Genomic DNA, 23969 nt, shown 5'->3' on the forward strand with positions numbered 1-23969 from the left:
AGCCACTCCAGGGTATTGGCCCTGTCCGTTCTTCTGAGAGAGCAGTGATTCTATGATTCTTGCCTGGGAGCTCCCAGCATTTCTAGGTGTGCCTTGGCCTTCAGCTGTCTCCAGAGTCACATGGCAGCGCTTCTTCTGTCTCCATCGCTGTGCCCTTCTCTTGGATGTAGGGCCCACCCAACTTGAGTATGACCCCACATTGACTGATGACAAATGCCATGATCCAATTTCCAAACAAGTTCATGGGTACTAGGGGTTAGGGCTAGGATAGGGTAGGGATCAGGGCACAGCCATGTGTGGAGACCATTATTTAGACCAGCGGTTCTCAACCTGTGGGTCGCGACCCCTTTGGGGGTCGAATGACCCTTTCACAGGGGTCGCCCAATTCATAACAGTAGCAAAATTACAGTGATGACGTAGCAACGAAAATAATGCTATGGTTGGGGGGGTCACCACAACATGAGGAACTGTATTAAAGGGTCGAGGCATGAGGAAGGTTGAGAACCACTAATTTAGACCAACATAAAATCTACCAAGTGCATCTCTACTTCCAGCACCCTGCCAACTTGCAGGCATCACTAATCAATCCACCATTCAGTCATTTGGCTCAGCCTGTTTTCAGCCACTTGGTCCATGATTGCCGCTTTTATAAGAGAAAAGGGCAAAAAATGTGAGCGGGGCGGAAGGAAGCCTGAAGGTAGCAGGAAAACCTGTTTTGCAAAATCTCCTTTCCTGAATTGATGTCCGGGTCACTAAAACAGTTTGCCGCAAGGACCTTAAAACCTCAAGGCAGTTGCCATGGTATCCATCCCAACTCCCAGTGGCGGCTGTGTTACCCAGTAGAACTGTGCTCCGTAGCTTTTCAGGGCTGGAATCTTTTGGAAACTGGCAGACATGCCTCAAGGTAGCTCCCAATGCCAACCTCTCAAGGGCTTAAAAATCGCGGGGCAATTGTATCCTACCATAAGGGCACAATTGTACACAAAGCTCATCTCCGTTGCAGCCAAACCAGAGATGCACGTTTCAAATAGAATGATTCCCTCACTCTACCCACACCCCTGCCATGAACGTCGACATTTCTCCGAGGACTGCCACCTACTAGGGCCGGTTGGCCATAGCCATCCTTACCGTGACCACCAGGGCCTTGGACTTGCTCTACGTGTGATTCTGTTCCTAGAGGTGAGGAATTTGTCCCCACTCCTGGGACCTAAGAATTTAGCCTCTGGGGACTGCGCCACACTTGCTTCAAGTCCAGTTCCCCAAGTCTGACCCCCTCTGTGATCGGGCCTTATTCTCAGAAGTCTTTCATTGTTGGCTCCTCCCTTCCCGCTCTTGACTTAGCGTCACTAGCACCTCAATGGTTGGTGCAAACACTTCGTGATCTGGACTTCTAAGGTAAGGTTGGAGGTTTGCATACACCCAGAGGTGCCTTAGAAGAGAGGCAGTCTACTTCCAAATGGTCAGCATTAGCTGCCAGGCAATCTACCGCCTAAAAAGCAGCCATCGAAAACCCTGTAGAGAGAACCATTTGGCAGCTACTGAAAAGTAAGGATTAAATTAGCTTGCCCTAGGGCAGGGGTGCTCAATACGGCGATCGCGATCTACTAGTCGGTCGCAAATGTACTGTGGGTACATCGCATGGCATTAAAAAAAGACATAAGCTTATCATGAAGCCCATCACTTAATTGATATACATCGCAGCCAATCAGATGCAACCCTAGGTGCCAAACGCATGCGCAAACAACTGCGCTAAGTGCAGCAAAACTGACAAGCTAGGTTATCGCCGATTTTTAGACCTTGTTTTTTTTTCCTCTTAAACGTAAGAAAGGGTCTTAAAATAATTGGGGGGGCTGGACCAAGTAAGAAGACAAAAACGTATCACTTTCACATGGAATGGGAGATTTTGACACTACAAGCCGACATCCAGCTGAAGTCCAGAGCGCATGAACAGTTCTGGAACTTACTCGCAGAGGGAAAGTACCCAAACATGAGAACATGTGCTACCTCCTTGACTGCATTATTCGGCTCTACCTACTTATGTGAGTCAGCCTTTTCCCACATAGAGATCATTAAGTCCAACTACCATTCCACCATGACTGGTGATCATTTGGAAGTGTGCTTGAGGCTGACTGTCAGCAGCTGCAGTCCGGACTATGCATCCCTGGCTCATTCCATTCAGTGCAAATCATCAGAGTAGACTCAGGTAAAGACAAAAAAAAATGTACATAGTTAATTGTGTTGTGCAATGTGGACTCTTGGTTATGCAAGGAACATAAACATACATTGTACATAGAATTCTCAAGGCATTTATGAATAAATGTAATAAATAAATGTTTTGCATTTTTGTAGTTGGTAGATCATTTTGACTTGATCATTTTATAAGTAGCTCCCATGCTAAAAAGTGTGAAAACCCCTGCCCTGTGGGGAGAGAAAAAGAAAACCCTACAGACTGCAGTTCTTCTCAGGTCCACGTGGGGTCACTATGACTTGGAAGCAGCTTGATGGCAACTGGCAGCAGCTGGAACCAGAGGCTCTTGGAGGTTTTCTCCAGTAGTGCTTGGCTTCCATGGTAACGTGCTCCAAGGGAGCCTGACTTCATAGACAGCTTCCAGGGATGCATCATAGGCCTGGGGCACACCTCTCTCGTTCAGCACCTACGCAGGGGTCTCTCCTGGCTTCTGTTGTGTGTGTTTACAACCTTGACATATGATTCCTGACAGCACGCTTCACCATCAAATGCCATTTGAATGTTTTCAGGCATTGTGCCACGAGGACCAGCCTGTTGACAGCTCTAAATCCCTCCCACAGTCTTAAGGTTAATATATATACACATATACATATACATATATACTTTTCTGAAACCCTTTTGCTTTTCTGTCTGAACTCTCATGCCTACAAGGTTTTACAGCAAGTTTCAGCATTGGCGAATAAGCCCCCTCCCCAGGGCCCGCCCTGTGTTCCCAGCATGGGCATACTGAAACTACAACGAGGAGCTCTGGTGCCCGCAGTTGGATCACAACTCACAGCCACCCCAGGCACAACGGGATCCTACCATTGTGGTTCACGGGTTCTCTTTGTAGATCCCTGTCTGGAAGCCCACGGAACCCAGTTCTGCATCACTGTTGTTCAGTGCCATGAAGTCAGTTCTGACTCAGTGACCCCGCGTCCACTCGCAGGAAACACTGCCCAGTCCTGCAGTGTTTATCTTTGAACCCGATTGGCAGCTATGTTGTCAGTCCATACCATCACAGCAGCCCACACACGGTGCTTCAGCTGTGCTGGCCAGGGACTGAACCTGGCTGTCCTTCATGGAAAGGGAGAGTTCTGGCACTGACCCACTGGCCCCGGGCCTAATAGCCATTCTCACAGGAGGACCCTAGCATCTAGCATCTCCTTAAATATGAAGTTCATGAACCCAAATATGAGAGCCATGAATTCTGTGCTCCCATGAAGGTTGCCAACTTGTCTTCTTAAAACTCTCTGTCTATTCTAGGCACCTGGAGAAAAATGGAAAAAGAAATGATCTCTCTTTCCCCAAAATTAGCAATAACAAAAGTTAAAAAAAAAAAACAAAGGGTGGGGTGAGAGGGCAACAAAATAATGGAACTGTGATGACAAAGGTTTTAGAGATTGTCCTCTTCATATCCTCTTTATTTCCTTTTTTCTCTTTTCATAGAGCACTTATTTTATTACATTTTATACTAATAATATTGTATTAAAAAGGCATCTTAATGGAAGAGCCTTCCTTTTGAATCACTTGGTAACAAAGACCTTACATTTTTTTTTTTAAATCCTCATCTGATAGCAAAAAGACAAAACAACGAAACATTTTCCTGTTTTACAAATGGACCAAATTTGGTTTTCTTTTTTTACTCTCCGAAAAATAGGTTAAAATGTAAATAAAACGGATGTTGAAGTAGTTGATTCAACTACTGGTCTCCTGCACCATGTTCTGTTTCCTGGTGTTTGCATGCAGGCTCCTTGGCTGCTTTTTCTCTTGTGTTTGCACTGGTTCGGCTGCACCACCATTTTCATCACGTTCACCCTCACGATCAAATTTCATTTTAACAACCTGACACTGTACTTGCCCTTTAACCAACCAGCCTGGGCAACCCTATTCCCCTTTCTCTTCCCTTTAAATTTGCAACCTTTCCACTTCCATTTGTTCAGGGGTTCTTGTGGATCTTCCGTGAGTTTTGTCAGTGCTGCTTTCCCACCTCTCTTTCTACGACTTTTCAGGTCACTGCTCTGTTTTTTACCTGTAGGCTCTCGTTACCTGCATCTTTGGCTTTATCCAGTACTTCTTTACCTTTTTCTTTTCTTTAAATCATTTTATTTAGGGCTCGTACAACTCTTATCACAATCCATACATATATCCATTGTGTCAAACACATTTGTACATTTGTTGCCAGCATCATTCTCAAAACATTTGCTTTCTACTCGAGCCCTTGGTATCAGCTCCTTATTTTACCCCTTCCCCACCTGCCCTCCCTCATGAACCCTTGATAATTTATAAATTATTGTTATTTTGTCATATCTTACACTGTCCAATGTCTCCCTTCACCCACTTTTCCATGGTCCGTCCCCCAGGGAGGAGGTTATATGTAGATCCTTGTCATCAGTTCCCCCTTTCTACCCCATCCTCCCTCTACCCTCCTGGTATCGCCTCTCTCACCACTGGTCCTGAAGGGATCATCTGTCCTGGATTCCCTGTGTTTCCAGTTCCTATCTGTACCAGTGTACATCCTCTGGTCTAGCCGGATTTGTAAGGTAGAATTGGGATCATGATAGTGGGAGGGAGGAAGCACTTAAGAATAGAGGAAAGGTGTATGTTTCATTGTACACTGCACCCTGACTGGCTGGTCTCCTTCCAGAGACCCTTGTCTTTACCTTTTTCTTTAAGTAGAATTACTCCTTCATCTGCTCCTCTGATAAAGTCTACACGTTTAATTTCCGCATGATGTGCGCATCACCTCTGTGGATCTGATCATCTCAGTTACTCCAAAACTTCAGCAAGCAGCCGGTCTTTTCCTCTAGGGATTTCATTTCACTATCGTCCGCTAACTTGTTTTCCTTCTTGCTCTTGTTCAGCTTATAATTTAGATCTGTCTTTATACTTCTGACCAGGGGTCTCTACCAACTTCTTAGCACATTTAATTTTCTCAAACACAACAAATATTGACCCCTTAAGATGCTCTGTGTGGTGTTCTCCTCATCTGAAGAATGAGCATTTCACCTTTAACTTCTAACCATTCTTTTGTGTGTTCAGGGGTCGCATCAGTTGAGAAGCCTTTCTGTGAGGGGAAAGGCCAGCCCCGACAACTAATCACGGGTTCAGTAAGTGCAATTGTACGGTTAAGCTATATAAAGATTATAATAAAGTCATAGAGAGCATGAGGGATAAAAGAGATTGAAATAATGGGATCAGACACATTTCATAGTAGCATGCTCACCTCCTGGACGGCCATGGTCTTACCAGCCAGGCCCACGCACAGTGTGGCGGAGGGCAAAAGAGTGAGACGGGGTGAGGTGGAGACCCTGTTTATTGCTAACCAAGGGTTATATCTACTTAGGGGTGTGGTTACAGGTAACCATGCGTCACAGGAAGGGGCACTACAATAGGCATACAAGCAGTAGGAGGGGGATATATAATGGGCATAGGTGTAACAGGAAGAGGATGAGCTAGGGGTGTACACATGATAGGAAGGGGAGGGACTAGGGGTACACATGTGACAAGATGGGCAGACCCTAGAATCAATAAGGCAGCCTAACTTTGGTCACCCTTGGGTGGGCTTGACCTCCCTGGGCTCTCCTTCAGGGAAACAATCTACTAGTATCATTATCAGAAGGGAGTGGGCCCTACTTGTTGTGGGATAAACAGCGGTGTCTGCTTGCTCTGGATGGCTCATAAACCCTTAGGGAGAAGAACCCCTGACCTACTTCTGTTGACCTCCAAGTGTATAGTCATCTGCCACCTGTAGCAAGTAACTAAGTTTGGGATATATTTAGGGGAGACGACTTGGGAGAAATCTGTTTCCCACACCTTTCCTATAAACACATGACTTTTACATCATTTTAATACTCATCACTCCCTTCGGGAGGGGCGGGGTTCTTGGAGATCTTCTGATTTTAGTTTCATCTTCACTGATTTCCATGAGCTCTACCTTTGATTTGTTCAATGCTTCTACTACCCTGTTTCCCCGAAAATAAGACCTACTTACTCGTTGAAATAGACGGCATCCCCCTGAAAATAAGACCTCCCCGAAAATAAGGCCCCATGAAGCTACCATAACTCTGGACTCTGGACTGTAGCGGCGGTTGCCGCTGCACAGCTCACTGTTGGCCACAGCGCAGACCAAGCAGACAGGAAGTGTGAGGTCTCTTTTAATAAAACAATAAACAATAAATGTGTACCATATTCTTCTTCATGGAAAAATGAGACATTCCCTGAAAATAAGACCTAGCGCCTCTTTGGGAGCAAAAATTAATATAAGAGGCTGTCTTATTTTCGGGGAAACGGGGTAGTACATTAAAGTCGGTTGTTAGGTGGTTTAGCTTGCCGAATTTATCATCATCTCCAATGGTACCCAGCCTTCATCTAGTTTAACCTTTCCATTTAAAATCTGTCCTGAGGCAAATTAAAGTCATCAAGATAGTACTCACTTTAATGACAGATTTTGTCTTCCAGGTCAGCCATTTTTTTCACTAGTACCATTTGGACCCTTGTGGCTATCTGAAACTTTTCCATTATGGTTCTGGCTACCCAGATGCACTCCACAGCATCCACAGGACCTACAGCAATGACAACAGCATCCCAACTTCCAAGAGCCACCGGCTAGCCTGACGCACTTCCATAGCATCTTTTTAAAGAGCCCGATGATTCTCACTATCCTCGGCCTTGAGTGGAGTTCTGTGTGTGCCCTAACTCATCCCAGTTTCTTCTCTAAAAAGCAGTACAAAATGAAGGTCTGTAAGTGGAAGACACACACACACACACACACACACACACTCCCATAAAAATCACCCTAGCTATGCCCAGCAAGAAAAAGGCAGGTGAGGCATTTATATTGGCAATTCTCAAGAAGCTTTCCTTAGCTTCTGGCTGGGATGAATGCTGGAGGATAAAAGCAGAGAGACGATGACCAGCCAGGGGTCATGGCAGCAGTCAATAAGGATGAGAGGGGTAAAAAAAAAGGAAGAAAGTAAAAACAGCGAGGGAAGGAACATCAAAGGAAAACTCTGAACAAGAACATAGTTTCGTGTTTGTTGGCTGCTTTTCCTTCCCTGATCTATAATCGGATGCAACAAACACGGTTTTGTCATTGGGTTTGAGATTTACATATTGAAAACGATATTTGTGCTATCAAGTGCATTCCTCCTGAGAGTGACCCTATAGGACAGAGTAGAATGATCACAGAGAATTTCTAAGACTATGATCTTTATGAATGAAGACTGCCATATTTTTCTCCCTTTCAGGGGCTGGTGGGTTCAAACTGCCAACCTTTTGGTTGGTAGCTGAGCACTTAACCACTGTGCCACCAGCACTCCTTCAAACAGCTGCTGTAGAGTTGACACCAACCTGTGGCAACTCCATCTTTCTCAGAGTGGGACTGTGCACCAAAGAGCTTAAGATATAAATCCTGGACATCATATTTTAAAAATAGAATTCACTCATCCCTCAGATTTTTTTGAAGCATATATGAATGTTGAAAGTAGTCAAAGTTTTGGCCACTATGAGGGGAGGTTTTCTTCTTTAACCAATTAATATGAGAGTTATATTAATAAATATCTTAATATTAAATCATGTCTGTATTCCTGATATGTATACCACTTAGTTGATGTATATATATTTAAAAACTGTATTGTTAAATCATATTTACCTGCTGTGAGTGAATCAATTCTACACACGTGTATCAGAGCAAAACAATGGCTGGCTTTTTCAGAAATAGATCTCCAGGCCTTTCTTCCAAGGTGCCTCAAGGGTGAGTCAACAGACATTGCTACAAAATCATAGGAATCCAACAGACATTGCTATAAAATCATAGAAATCCAACAGACATTGCTACAAAATCATAGAAATCCGAGAGACATTGCTACAAAATCATAGAAATCTTTATGTACCAAAAATCTCAGAATGTGATGCTATCATTTATTGGTGTATCCTCTCTCTATCCAGTCCTCTACACTGAAAGGCAGGTTTCCATCTGCCAAAGAGTTCTGTGCTGTTGGGTTTATGCCACATCGAAAGAGTAGTGTTAGCATCCGGAGGGACTCGGATCATGTGCCTTTAAATGTTTTTTTGAGTTTTAGGAACAACACCAACAACAAAAGACTGGAGAGGCAAGATCAAGGCTGTAGGGTAGATGGGGTAAGGTTTCCCAGCAATATTCTTTTAAAACCGCTTTCTGCCCTCACAGAATGAGCAGGCGCATTGTCATGATAGAAACACAGATATATATATAGATATATAGTCAAGATATACTCTGTGGCTGGACTTGAGCTCTCACTAAGATTTATAGACTAATCCATACCTACCCTTCTTCAGCAATACGACAATTGCAGAAGATTGGGTACTTCAGTAAAGTGTAGTGAAGGGATTAGATAGTGCCCAGCTACTAAAAAGGATAGTGTCTCGAGTCTTAAAAACGTGTCTAAAACAAGTAGTCTTCTGAAGGAGCCCTTTACCAGACTGTGCAGAAGAAAACACACCAACCAAAGGTTGTCAAGGGTTCAGAATAAAATCCATGACAAGAGGAGGGAATCATTAGACTTTAATTGAAGGACAGTTGGGCTGTGGAAGCCTGTGTTCCACAGTGGGCGCCCTAAGTGTTTAGAGTCTTGACATAAGTTTCTATTAGACCAGCAATATGTCTGTAGTTAAACAAGCAAATGGCAGACCTAGGGACAGTACCCTCAGGTAGAGTGTGGTTGAAAATATATTAGACTCCCCTAGTGAACCCAGGGAGGTTGCTCTAGGGCTTCCACAAAGAACTTGGAGGTAGGCTGAACACATCCTTAATGATTTACAGAAAATAGCTGCATGTTACCTAACTCCTGGCATCTCAGCGGCTAGGACTCAGGGACATGTGGTCATGAGTCAAACCTCACCCACCATGTCATCAGGTGATTGAGGCCCCAAAACCAACCCTGTAAACATAAAATCTGCAATCGTGTCCATATCCCAATCGTGGGGGTTTAGGGTTTGGGTTTTGTTTTCTCTGCTTTGGTCGTCCCATCTGTGAACGTAATGGATTGGACTGACCACCAATCATGATTTTGCCATTATATTTGTTTTCCATCACATAGCTCTAGCCCATGACTGTGAGTTAGCAGATTCTACTTTAGAGTCGTGTTAATAGTTCCCTTCATGCTGAGGATTTCCCTTATCTGGATGATCGTCTTTGTCCTATTTAAGGTTGAATTTAAAAGGTTCTGTAAAATATGCTTCAATTTGGGTTTTTTTTCTCCTAAAACATATTGCCACACATTATTTCTAATACAGGATGGAATATGTAGAACAGGATGAAGAGTTCGGTGGGCCCTATGAGCAATTTTAATCTGTATCATGAAGCTCCACCTTATATTCTCTATTACTCCAAATTATCATCACAAAAATATATATATTAAGCATCAGAATTCTCATTGCTATCATTAAGTCAATTCCAATTCATAGCAATCCTATAAAATAGGGTTGAACTGCCCCTGTCCTGTCTGAGGCTATAATTTTTTTTGTTTCACTTTATCTTTTAACAGTTTTATTGGCACATAATCCACACATTATACAATTCCACTGCCCCCTTGAGAAGGTTTAAGGGCCTTCATTCAGATAAGTCTTCAGTTACCAGCAAATCCTTGAGTGATGAATAGGGTCAGAGCAGGTTCATAATGCTTTTTTTAAAAATTCATTTTTGATTCCCAAATAAGCTTGATAGTGATGGATCTTTTCAATTCTAGGCTTACTGGTCGGATAGAGACAGGTGGGAGACCCCCAAGAACATAGTCCTAATTGTCCTTCAGGCCTGGAACTGAACCCACCTGTGCTAGACCATCAACCATTTCAGATCAAAAGGGCAGCATGGACCCAAAGACAAAGCTCAGAGCCGGAGGAGAGGAGGAGGGAGGGAAACAAGTGAGGGTCCCTTGAGGGAATTGCCAAGCATGAAATGAAGGACAGTGTGCAGGAGGTGCTGAATGTAAAACTGATTATCTGCTCTCTACACCTTCACCAAGTGCACAATAAGGTGTTTGTTTTTACTTGTGGATCTGTTCATTTCTGAGCATAGTTTTCATTTCCAAGGACCTGATTGTGTCAAATGTGCTCAATAAATGACTTTTTATTTTTATTTTTCAGTTATTTTTTTGCAGCGCCTTCCTGTGTTTCTCTCTTCTTCTGACAGGATGCTCCAGCATGCCCTCTACACCAATCTAATGCACAGTTAAGTTTTTTTTAATCATTTTATTAGGGGCTCATACAACTCTTATCACAATCCATACATATATCAATTGTGCAAAGTACATTTGTACATTCATTGCCCTCATCATTCTCAAAACACTAGCTCTCCACTTAAGCCCCGGCATAAGCTTCTCATTTTTGTCCCTCCCTGCCCACGCCCCTCTAAATCTGACATTTTCATCTAACCTAGATGCCTTTCAAAGAAAGCAAAACAAAACAAAATTCAAGGACAGAATTCCTAGTTAATATTAAATTTCCATGTACTGCAAAGTGTAACACCGGGTGCTCACACTTTTTAGCATGGGAGCTACTTATAAAATGATCAAGTCAAAATGATCTACCAACTACAAAAATGCAAAACATATTACATTTATTCATAAATGCCTTGAGAATTCTTTATATGGACAATGTATGTTTATGTATCTGGCATAACTGCAGGAGTTCATATTGCACAACACGACACAATTAACTATGTACACTTTTTGTCATTCCCTGAGTTACTCTGATGACTTGCAGTGAATGGAATGAGCCAGGGATGCATAGTCCGGACAGTAGCTGCTGACAGCCAGCCTCAAGCACACTTCCAAATGATCACCAGTCATGGTGGAACTGTACTTGGACTTAATGTTTTTTTTTTAATTGTATAATCTTTATTTTTTTTCTACATAGTCTGTTGTCCCCAAACTATTCTTTTTTTTTTTTTAACCATTTTATTAGGGGCTCATCTTTATTTGGGAAAAGGCTGACTCACATAAATAAGCAGAGCCGAAGAATGCAGTCAAGGAGGTAGCCCATTTTCTCGTGTTTGGGTACTTTCCCTCTGCGAGTAAGTTCCAGAACTGTTCATGCACTCTGGACTTCAGCTGAATGTTGGCTTGTGGCGTCAACATCTCCCATTCTGTATGAAAGTGATATTTTTATCTTCTTACTCAGTCCAGCTCCCCCACTCATTTTAATACCCTTTCTTACGTTTAAGAGAAAAAAAAAGTCTAAAAATTGGCGATAACTTAGCTTGTCAGTTTTGCTGCACTTAGCGCAGTTGTTTGTACATGCGATTGACACTTAAGATTGAATCTGATTGGCTGTGCTATATATCAATTGACAGGATTGATGATAGGCTTACATCTATTTTTTTAATGCCATGCGATCTACCCACACTAATCGACTAGTAGATTGTGATCAATTGAGCACCCCTGGGGTAACAGATAGATTTTACCACTCATTGTATGACAGCAATCCCGAGTCACAGCTGAGCATGTGAATAATTCAACTAACACTAAGTCAATTGTCATGGGGCACAAATGGTGTTGCTGGGGTGATGGACGTGCCCTAAATATGGATTGTGGTGATGTCTGCGCAATTCAGAAAATGTGCTAACGAGCCTTTGAGTTGTACCCATAAAGCAGGTGGACGCTAACACCCGAAACTCAATGACCACTGAGCCCATGGCCCTGTGGGTTTGTGTGACTCTAACTCTTTACGGGAGTAGAAAGCCTCATCTTTCTCCCAAAGATGAATTTTACACAGCGTGTAAATAATAACGTCCATGTTACACACACGCGCGCACACACACACACACACACACACACACACACTCCACATTAGCTGTAATGCTTCATACGACCACAGAAGGGCAGCAGAGACAGCCATGAAACCCTTTCCCATAAACCCAGTTTTCCGACAGGGCTGCAATTATCCCTTCTGTTCAGAGTGTCAGGTACTTGAAGTTATCAAACACTGGAGTAGGGGATCAAGGAAATATGTTCAAATAGCAGTCTGTGCCAATCTACAGTGACCGAACCTATCAAATAGGTTATTTATTGTAAATACAATAAAGAACAATTTTCAATAAACTAGAAATTTCATTTTTGTGGGACATATTAGCATGTATTTAAATTTAGTCCTAGACTGAGTAGATATGCATTCTAATATTGTTCCTCTTCATAGCATGTCATTGAGTAGTTATGCATTCTAATAAACATGTTATATATACTTTTATTTTTATTTTTATTTATTTTTTAAACATTTTATTAGGGGCTCATACAACTGTTATTCCAATCCATACACACATCAATTGTGTAAAGCGCATTTGTACATCATTCTCAAAACATTTTCTCTCCACTTAAACCCCCGACATTAGGTCCTCATTTTCCCCTCCCTCCCCGCTCCCCCCTCCCTCATGAGCCCTTGATAGTTTATAAATTGTTATTTTGTCATATCTTGCCCTGTCCGACGTCTCCCTTCACCCACTTTTCGGTTGTCTGTCATACTTTGATTTCTAGGAGACTGTTATTTTTATGTCTAATTTAATTTTTTACCCAAACCTAATTCCATTTTTTTTTCAAGTGTGGTAGATAGAGACTATGTGAACTAGGCATTCCTGGCTAGGGGTGGAGTCACACCTGTCAATCAAGCCACAGTCTGATGACACACCCTTGATGTTATAAGCCTTTTATATAAAAGTAAGATGAACAAAGACAATCTCTCTCTCTCTCTCTCTCTCTCTCTCTCTCTCCTATTCTGCCTTCTTGCCTGCTGGAACTCTGCTGGCTTCCATGGCCCATGTGGGCTGCCCAACCTGAGAACTGTCAATGCCCTACCTCCACTGACCTTGGATCCACCAGACTGCTCTGAAGGGGAACTTAACTGCTAGCATGTGACTCAGGGACTTGAGTTGGACTGGGTTGGGATGCCTTCTGGATATATAATTGCCTCTTGATATAAAGCTCTTTCTTGTATATAAATGAGTCTCCCTGGATTTGTTTCCCTAGACAACCCGGCCTAACACAAGAAGCCATCAATAAAACCTTGCAAATAACTAGTCAACATTAGGAAATGTTTCTAAAGGAGTATAGTACCTCTTTCTTTTTCATGCACATGTATTTCTCCTGTTTAAGAGCATTAAGATAATAAATTAGGTTATGGGAAGGTAAATATTTTAATGTGTACATAAGGAAAACCACAATTGTATACATAATGTATACATAATGAAAGCCACAATTGTTTATCACTAAGAGCCACGTTATGATAGAGAAGGGCTAAGGACATTTTTCAGTCAGTCAGATATTTAGTACATTTGTAAATAACTGTGAAATCATTTTTGCCTAAGTGATGGCTTCATGTTTTCATTTCAGCCTACTTTACACCAAAACAAAGACCCTGAGAAGGGACAGCAGACACCCTGTCGGCAGCCCGAGGCGTTTCCGTCTACGTTTCAATCTCAGGCCAGCGGACTTTCAATTAATAGTAAAGGCAATTCTCAGAACTGATTTCTCAAAAGATATTGGTGTTGAAGCCATCCTGAAAGACAATTTCTTGGATTAATGACCTGAAAACTGACAATCTAGAGACAAACCAAAACGTACTGCCACTGAGGTGATTCCAACTCTCAGCGACGACGCTGTAGAAGAGAGTAGACCTGTGCCTTGGGTGCCTGAGGCTGTCGGCCGGCCTCATCTTTATCTTGCATAGCTACTGGTGGTTTCAAACCACTGACCTTGTGGTTATTAACTCAAGGGTTAACCCACTGCAATCTTTCAATGCTTACAGGGATAAGAGTTTTAAAAAGGGAAGGGAGCGGTCGGGTGAGGTCTGATGAAATGTTCTTTTTTGTTTTTCCACTTGGGTAGCATGACACTTTATTTATTTATTTTTCATTTCTTTTAAACTGTTGAATGTTTTATTTATTTATTTTTAATCATTTTATTGGGGGCTCATACAACTATCACAATGTAGACGTACATCCATTGTGTCAAGCACATTTGTACATTTGTTGCCATCATCGTTCTGAAAACATTTGCTTTCTACTTAAGCCCTTGGTATCAGCTTCTCACTTTTTCCCCTTCCTCCTTGCTCCCCATCCTGAAATGTTCTTTATATGAATTCTTCCCCCAAATTTAAGAGTAAACAATTTCATCAAAGGACCATTAAATGTCAAGGTCAAAGAAACCAATTGCCACATTTTGTCGTGCAAAACAGGGAGCAAAAGTTCAGTCAGGTTAAATAACCTGGCCAGAAAAACTGGCAAAATTAACAGAAGTCCCAAGACAAGAACTTGGGACTCAACCATGAGTCTTCAATGGAAAAAAAAAGGATTTATTATATTCTAATTGTCTGTAGGATTGATTTTTGTTGTTTTGTTTCTGTAGTTCTTTGATAAAACGAACTCAGCTGGATTTTTTTTAATTGATATGGCCAGACTCGTAAGCTTTAAAAATCTAAGTCACATGACAGTGATTTTGAGATACTAAATTCTCGAGAAACAGAATTCAAGTACTTATAGTGAAAACCCCAACATGGTTAACCACTGCACAACCCTCATGCACTTCTGTGAAATCACCCTGTGCCATCTGCAGCAGTGCCCCCAGATTTTCTCAATAAACCCAAGCCTGCTGCCATTGAGCTGATTCTAACTGACAGCAGCTCTGTACCGTGTTTCTGAGGTGCTGTCAATCTTTATGGGAGCAGACAGCCTCATCTTTCTCTTGAGGAGCAGCAGGTGGGTTTGAAGCACAGACTTTGAGGCTAGCCGTTCAATGCTTACCCAACAACGCCATTGAGGCTAAGTTATAGCAAACCCATCTTCCTTCTCTTACCTCCACACTTTGGCATGTCGGTCTTCCATTGCCTTTCCCCTACCGTCTCTTCCCTCCTGGATTGCTGTGACTCTACATTGGTATCTCTGGAGCAAAGGTAACCTGGCATCTAATTACTTAACTCATGTTTTTCACCAGAAAGAATGGGCTGGGTATTTCCTGTCCCCTTTGTGGTAGTTACATAATTCCATGTCAACTTAAAGATATATAAAAGGGTGGGGGTGGAGTTTAACCTGCACAGCCTGATGGTGACTCCTTGTGGGCATGGCCTTCTCAGAAGGAGGGTCCTGAGAACCTCCCCTTCTCTGCCTTCGCCATTTTGCTGTCAGGCCACTCTGAGACCTGTCCGAACCACCACCATTAGATTCACACGATTTTGCACGCACTGACCTGTGATCCTCCTGCATTCTGCATCATTGCATATGGCCGTGTGAGTCTAAAGAGGGACTTATGGACTAATATCAGACTTCAGGACCTGGGTTGGACTGGGCTGGGATGTTTTGATGTATAATGACTTCTTGATATAAAGTCCTTTCTTACACGTATGTGTGTCCCTGGATTTGTTTCTCTAGTCAACCCAATCTAACACACCCCTGATAAAATAAGCAGATGTCCTACCCTTCCAGGACTAAAAGTCAACAAAATCCCAGCACCTGAAAGATGGAGACATTGTGGCATCACATGGGGTTTTGCTGTGGTTATTCTTCATTAATACTTGCACGCTGGGCTGCAACACACATAGCAGTTTGAAATCTACCCAAAAACAGGTACTGTCTCAGAAAATCACGGGGGATTGATATGAGTCAGCATTAACTTGATGGCAGTGAGTTTGGTTTGGGGTTAAGTAAGGAAAAGTATAGATGGTAAAAATTCTGACGGACCAGATCCTCAATATCATTAGCCATTCGACTGTAAATTCACTGCCATCGAGTCACTTCCTACTCACAGCGACCCTGCAGTACAGGGCAGAACTGCTCCTTGGAGTTTGCAAGACTGGAACTCTCTTTTTTAAATCATTTTATTGGGAGCTCTTATAGTTATTAAAACGATCCATAATTCAATTAGATCAAGCATAATTGTACAATTGCTGCCACCATCCGTTTCAACACATTTTCTTTCTTCTTCAACTCTGTGATCTCAGCTCCCCTTTATCTCCTCCCTCCCCCACCGAGACTGGGACTCTACACAGAGTGAAAAGCCTGGTCTTTCTACAGAGGAGTTTCAGCAAATATAGGAGTTTCAGCAAATACGGGACCTGTCTTGCCCCTCCTCTTTTCTAGGTTGCACTAGATGTGATGCATGACTGTGATTTTCAAGGACATTTGTTTGCCATTTGCTGATTTTCTGGAAGTTAAATTCTACCTTCTTTTACTGATAAATGAAGAAAAGTATTTCACCTTTTGAAATTCACCAAATGAATTGAGTTCATAATTAAAACAAAATTCCCCTGTCATTGTCTAATATGCTTAGCTTAGATGAGCAGCTTAAACAGGCTATGATATGGTGTTCCTGGAACACAGGTGCAGGCCTGGCGGACAGAGAAGCATGGGGGCCGGAGCTAGCAAACAGATGTCTGTGGCATGAGTCACGTACTCTTTTAAGGGATGGGGATGGAGGCCTGCTTCATTAATGGATTGGGGGTGGGGCCAGGAAGGGAAGAACCTTTAACAACATGGGGAGCAGTCAGCAGAATCCCTTATTTCTGTTTTACCTGTGAGTTAGCAGAATTAATCCACCATTGCTCCTGGGATCAGCAGGCAATGCAACAGGCAGTTGAAGAACCAGAGGCAAGATCCAGCTCTGGCAGAAGCAGAACTTTGAAGGGCCAAGGAGGAACTGTCTCTTATGCGAAAGGCCACACCCCAAGGCAGTGTCCTCATGCTACTGCTTGATTGAGAGGTTGGATTCCGCCCCTTAGCCAGGAGCGTCTAGTGGACGTGATCCCTACCCATCACACTGAGTCATATTAATGCTCCGTGTTTAACATTGTGAGAGCCTGTCCGGCAGTTCTCGTCAGCAGCTGCACTATTGTACGTTCCCCCCAGCAATGGATGAGACCTTGAGTTTCAGCAAATACGGGACCCACCCCAGGGTGGAGGGAAAGGCAACTTTCAAAGAGGAGTACAAAGTAATCGGTTCTAGAAGCAGCGTCGCGATCCCCGATGCAATCGAGTTCTGAATCAATTTTTCCCCACAAGAAATAACTGAAAATGAATTAATCCGTTCTCCACCAACAATTTTTATCCTAATCTTGCCTTTTTAAACAAAACATTACACAGAAAGTTCAAAGTAAGTTCACAGTTACATAATATAATTTAAATAAGAAACAATATTTTTAAAGTTTTTAACAACTACAGTCTGGCCCATACCTTGAGACTGATGCGGATCTGGATCTGTGGACACGGATGTGGAGAGGAGGTGTGGAGAGACATTGTTTGAAGGGGAATCCCCTTCCATAAAATCAACTGGTAGCTGCTTTTCAGTTTTTTTTCCCCTTTGCCTTTTTTCACTAGAACCTGGCTGGCTTTCTCTTTAAAAAAAAAAAAAATCTGTCTAATGTGGTCTGCTATTGGCATTTCCTTAACTGGTTTCTAAAAGGGTTTACTAAATTATCATCAACAATATCGATAACATGATTAACCAGTTCCTTATCATGATGATTCTTTAAAAAAAAAAAACTTTCTTAGGACGCATGTTTTTTTTATCTAAAAACAGTACAAAATGCCACAAAACTAAGAAAATTATAGCAAAACACTTGGAACACAGCCGCAAAAGGTTTAAACACGTGTACTAACAACGCGCCAACTAACACCGAGTGACCGAAACATGAACCGCTTTTGTTTACAAAAATCACCTGCGTCGGGTCGGATCCCGATGTTTTGTTTGAGCTCCCATGCAAAATTTTCTCGACATTTTGCGTGGAAATCTGATCATGTCAAGTACCGGGGTTCTACTGTATGTTGTCGAATGAGGTATTGACCATACTCTCTCCTAAGAGCACCAGGTGGGGAACATGTTCTCTGCACTCGATCTACAAGTGGAATGTCTCTTCAATCCCGACCTCTTCCCTTCAAGGGCTATGCACTGGCTAATGGGTTAAAAATAAAAATAAAAGTAAGACTAACTACAAGGACCCCCCACCACCACCATCAACAACACACCAAACAAGAGAAACGCAGAAAATACTAGGTGTCTCTATGGGCTAAGCTACAGCAGACTGGGGCCCCGCTTCCCGATGCCCCCCTGAAATGAGGAGACTGGAAATGCCTGACTCCTTGCGAACCAGTCAGTCTGCCTGCCAGCGCTGATACACTGCATCCTGGGCCATCGACCTTCCCCTGCAGCACGGACCTCCCTCTCCGAGCCCCACCCCCCTTCCCTTTAAAACCCTGGATGCCCAAACAGGGCCGCAATTCCGCTGGACTACTTGCTAGACCATGGGGTTTCACCCCCCCCCGCCCCCCAATAAAGCTATTTCTGTTTCTACTTTCCCTTTGTCCTATCAACTATCTTTGTCCGTCTCCCTGTGCCTCAGTTTACCTCTCTCTCCTCCTGTGCCTCAGTTCGTCTTTAGTGTCCCAGATGACTCATTACTCTCCAGAGCGGGACCAAGGCGCAGTCCCAACAATTTGAACTAGTCTGTCACCGAGTCATCAACAAGCACGTCTTGCATAAAGACCGTACATATATTCTTCTCCTTGCAACAACAAAACAAAAAGTAGTACAATTACTCAACATTAACTAGTACTGGGAGGGGGTTCGGGGCTCCTACCTGTGGGTCTTGTCTCACACAAGTGCTTGTGGGGAGATGCCGGATATTTGTATTATTGCAAAAATGAATTTTAGTTTTTCATCTTCCATTCGACTTAAACATTGCATTTAATATGAGCTGGGAGCAGCTGTGCTTAAAGGCTCTGGAGCGATGTCCCCAGCAGCACACTCATGCGGCTCTTCCTCGGTGCTGGGGGCTCCAGGGCAGCCAGTATTGCTTCGTCAAAGGCATTTTTTTTAAATTATTTTATTGGGGGCTCATAACAACGCTTATCACAATCTATACATACATCCATTGTGTCAAGCAGATATGCTCATGTTGCCATCGTCATTCTCAAAACATCTGCTTTCCACTTAAGCCCATGGCATCAGCTCGTTTTTTCCCCCTCCCACCCTGTTCCCCCCTCCCTCATGAGCCCTTGATAATTTACAAATCACTATCATTTTATCATATCTTACACTGTCCAATGTCTCCCCTCACCCACTTTTCTGTCGTCCGTCCCCAGGGAGGAGGTTATATGGAGATCCTTGTAATTGGTTCCCACTTTCTACCCCACCTTCCCTTCAACCTCCTGGTATCGCAACTCTCACCATTGGTCCTAAGGGATTCATCTGTCCTGGATTCCCTGTTTCCAGTTTCCATCTGTACCAGTGTACATCCTCTGGTCCAGCCAGATTTGTAAGGTAGAATTGGGATCATAATAGTGTGTGTGTGTGGGGGGAGCATTTAAGAACTAGAGGAAAGTTGTATGTTTCATCGTTGCTACACTGCCCTCTGACTAGCTCATCTTCTCCCACAGACCCTTCTGTAAGGGATGTCTAGTTACCCACAAATGGCCTTTGGGTCCCCACTCTGCACTCCCCCTTATTCACAATTATTTTTGTTCCTTGATGCCTGATACCTGATCCCTTTGACACCTCATGATCACACAGGTGCTTCTTCCATGTGGGCTTTGATGCTTCTGTGCTAGATGGCCGCTTGTTTATCTTCAAGTCTTTAAGACCCCAGATGCTATATCTTTTTGATCAGCTTTCTTCACCACACTTGGTTATGCCATCAAAGACATTCTTTCGGCCTTTCTAACAGTCTTCAGGTCATGGGCCAGCTTTTCAGCAGTCTCTGGGTGGTGGGGGTGGGGAGGGGATATGCTTCTGTTGGTTCTTGGCAAGCCTCTCGGTCAGATTGTAGAAGGGTCATCTCTGAGATCAATCTGGCTCCCAACAAGCATGAAAGGAGTCTGTGGACAGTGGTGTGTGACCTCAGGTGCCCTCCTTTCTTTCACATTTTCAAACGAAGATGGAGAGACCACTGGACAACAGACTAGAAGTACATCATGTGGTGGATCACTCAGTGGCCGTCATCTGTCACTCTCCTCTTGCCCTGCAGCATCAAAAAGTGCAAGAGTCGGGGAGGGTGGGACAAAAGAGGAGCTGATACCAAGGGCTCATCAGAAAGGAAATGTTTTGAAAATGATGATGGAAGCATATATACAAACGAGTTTGATACAATTGATGTATGGATTGTTATAAGAGCTGTAAGAGCCCCCAGTACAATGTTTTATTAATAATAAAAGAGAAGTGAGAGTATATGGCTCTCCATCCACCTTGTGACTGCAGCATTGGCAAAAACAGCTGGTACAGATTCGGATGGAAATGTGTTTGTGGTGTAGGATATCAGAGCCATGTTTTACCAATGGTACCATCGCCTCCAACACCACACTCTCTTGTCTGCCTTGCTGAAATAGTTTTGTATCCACTTTAAATATTTCAAATTCCATGTTGACCTCAGCTTCTCCACTGGGGCATTGGCAGCACAGCGCAGGCTATTTTAAAATAAATTAATTTTGAAATGTTCTAAAGTTCAAAGATTTGGCATTTCTTACATTCTTTTATTTTCTTAGTGCTCACAATTTTTTTTAAGTTGCTCAGAAGCATATAAGCAGCCCAGGTGGTGTAGTGGGATTGCATGGGGCTGCTGCTAACTGCAAAGTCAGTAGTTCAAAATCCCCAGCTGCACCTCAGGAGAAAGACCTCGTCTTTCTCCTCCCAGAAAGAGCTGCCTGTCAGTTTCTTGTCCTGTGGTGGCTTGTGTGTTGCTGTGATGCTGAAGCTATGTCCCTGGTATGTCAAATGCCAGCAGGGTCACCCAAAGTGAACAGGTTTCAGTGGAAATGCCTCGGTCCTTGGCTTCCCAAGAGAAAGAGTGCATGCCGAAGAAGCTAGTTTGTGATCCAAGTGAATTTTTATAAAGGATAGAAATATCAGGTTTTATAGTCATGAATATGAGCACCCTCAGGGCACTGCACACCCATGCGTGGCTCCCCTGAGGGGGGTGGGGGTGGGGAGAGAGGAAAGGAATGGTAAACAGTACTGGTTCAACCCATTGGCTGAATTAAACCCACCTGGCCTAGATTGGGCCAATCCAGGTGTATGGCCTTCCTGGCTCCAGGTCCTGAATTTGTGCATGCCTTTTAGCCTTTATTGGCTTCCAACTTCCTGCAGGGGGCCCCTAGGCATAGAGAGGGACAACCCTCTATCTTGTTACCTAACAGAGCCCCCAGACTAAGCACAGGCAGTGAAGGGGGACTCGGCTCCCCACTTCAGGCCAAAGGAGGAGCCACTGAACACTGTATGCATAGCTTCAAAACCTTGTCAGATCCTCAAGGCCTAATGAGTAGAAGCAGAACATTGTTGGAGTTCGGGCAGGAGGATGAGCCAGCCCTGAGGGTCAGAGTGCACTCAAAATGTGACTGAGAGAAGCTGATTTCTTGAAGAGGAGTCAACCATGGTGACGTGAGCCAGGTAAAGCATGAAGGATTCTACCAATGACTTCAGTCAGAAATTGATCAATCATGCAATCAAGATGCATTCATAATTAGTGGTTGTTGGAAACAGAGAGAAAGGAACAATAGTTGGAAAATATGGTCTTGGTGATAGAAATGAAGCTGGAGATAACATGATAGAATTTTGCAAGACCAACAACTTATTCATAGCAAACACCCATTTACAGGAACACAAAAGGCAACTATATGTATGGCTTCTCCAGACGGAGTTCACAGAAGTCAAATTGACTACATTTTTTGGAAGAGCCTCTGGAGAAGCTCCATATCAGCTAAAACCAGGCCAGGCTCTGACCATTGGACAGATCAATTGCTCATGTGTAAGTTCATGATAAAGAAAAAGAATTTTAAAACACATGCACCAGATCCAAAAAACGACTTTGAGTCTATCCCACCTAAATTCTGAGAACATCGCATTGAATACTAATGGCAGAAGACCTGACAAGCTGTTTGAGGGCATCAAGAACATCATTTATAAAGAAAGCAGAAGTTTGGGGTTTTTTGAGCGCCTAATAAAACGATTTAAAAAAAAGAAAGCAGAAGTTGATTAAAAGACAAGAGAAAAGACCAGCATGAATGTCAGAAGAGACTCTGAAACTTGTTCTTCATTGTGCAGTAGTGAAAGCAAATGGAAGAAACGAAGTTAAAGAGCTGAATAGAAAATTTCCAAGGGAAGCTCAAGAAGACAAAGCCAAATATTATAATGAAATATGATAATGGAATGCAAAGACCTGGAATTAGAGAACCAAAAACAAAGAGCACACTCAGTGTGGGTTACAGAAAGGTTTTTCCCCAGGTATTCCGTGTGCCACACCTAAGATGCTGCTTGCTATCTTAACACAAGGTCAACAGCTTAGAGGTGATCTTCCTGAAGGTATCAGCCATCTAGACCAATCACTCTGTTGTCTGTCCCACCCTAGGTGGGGCCCACTCCCTGCTAAGGATAGTGGATTGTTTCCCTGAAGGAGAGTCAAGGCTGCCATATTGAATCTAGGGTCTGCCCATCTTGTCACATGTGTATCTCTAATGCCTCCCCTTTCTATTGGGTGTACAACCCTAGCTCGTCCCCCTCCTATTAATATGTGCCTATGGTACAACCCCTTCCTGTTATGATGCGGTTACCTGTAATTAAGGGGGCTTGCACAACCCCTAACTGTCTATAAGCTTTGCTTGGAAATATATTCCCTCACTGAGTGGACATGGCTGCTGAGATCATGGCCCCCGGGAGGTAAGCAATTGCATATCCTATTTTGTCTGATGTGTCTTTAATTTTACCCATCAATTACCCAACTACCCCTTGGACCTGTTCAATTGTAGGGGCTGATACCCCACAACTCAGCATATCTTAAACTGAACGAATTCAAGGAAAAATTCAAGCCTCGCGATTCAATATCGAAAGATTCTGTGGAACAATACTGAATGATACAGAAAGCATCAAAAGAATGGAATCAATGGAAATAATAGAGAATCACTGAACCAAATAGAACTAGTCTACATTCCACCATATCAAGCATTAGCCCAAAACAAGTCTCCAGAATTGATGGAATACCCAGGGAAATGTCTCAATAAGCTAATGAAACCCTGGAAGCACAGGAAATTTAGAAGGCAGCTACTTGACCAACTGACTGTAAGAAATCCGTATTTGTACTCATTCCAAAAAAAGGGACTCAACAGAATGTTTCAATTATAGAACAATACCACTGATATCACATGCAAGTAAAATTCTGCTGAGGCTCATCCAACAACACTGCAGCAGTACATCGATGGGGAGCTGCTAGAGGTTCAGGCCAGATTCAGAAGAGGACGTGGAACAAGGCTTTTATTAGTAATATGCAATAAAATAATAAAGATGCCTCTAAAGTGAATCAGAGGCATATAGAAAACATAGCTTAAGGAATGTATTTTGGGCTCACACCTAAACCTAGCTCCAATCTAAGAACAATTATTACATGGCCCTGCTCAATACTCGCCTTCATCAAGGAAACAGAAGATATGGGTGCTACAGGAAAGTGTGGCAAATAAATTAGATGGTGTCCGCTATCAGAAAGAATAGTGTCTGGGGTCTTAAAGGCTTGTTGCGAACAAGCAGTCATCTAAGTGAGATGTCAACTAAGTCCACATGGAAAAGCACACCAACATCAGTGATCCAAGGACTGTAAAATATAGAATCCAAATCTGAATGAGGGAATAATATCAGAGCTAAACTTATGAAATTTTGGTGTGCAGAAAGCTATGGATGACAGTGGAAGCCCAAAATACATTTGCAGGATCTACACATGGAATAAACCTCTGGTGATTTCCTTCTAACTA

At 43.0% G+C, this 23969-nt stretch overlaps 1 pseudogene; it reads right to left on the reverse strand.

The window, feature by feature from the left end:
- Positions 1-3929: 3929 nt before the first annotated feature.
- LOC101663397 lies at positions 3930-6715 on the reverse strand (annotated as a pseudogene).
- Positions 6716-23969: the final 17254 nt, after the last annotated feature.

This window comes from Echinops telfairi, unplaced genomic scaffold, assembly GCF_000313985.2.
Source record: "Echinops telfairi isolate 266 unplaced genomic scaffold, ASM31398v2 ScPeMD7_31;HRSCAF=116, whole genome shotgun sequence".
NCBI lineage: Eukaryota > Metazoa > Chordata > Mammalia > Afrosoricida > Tenrecidae > Echinops > Echinops telfairi.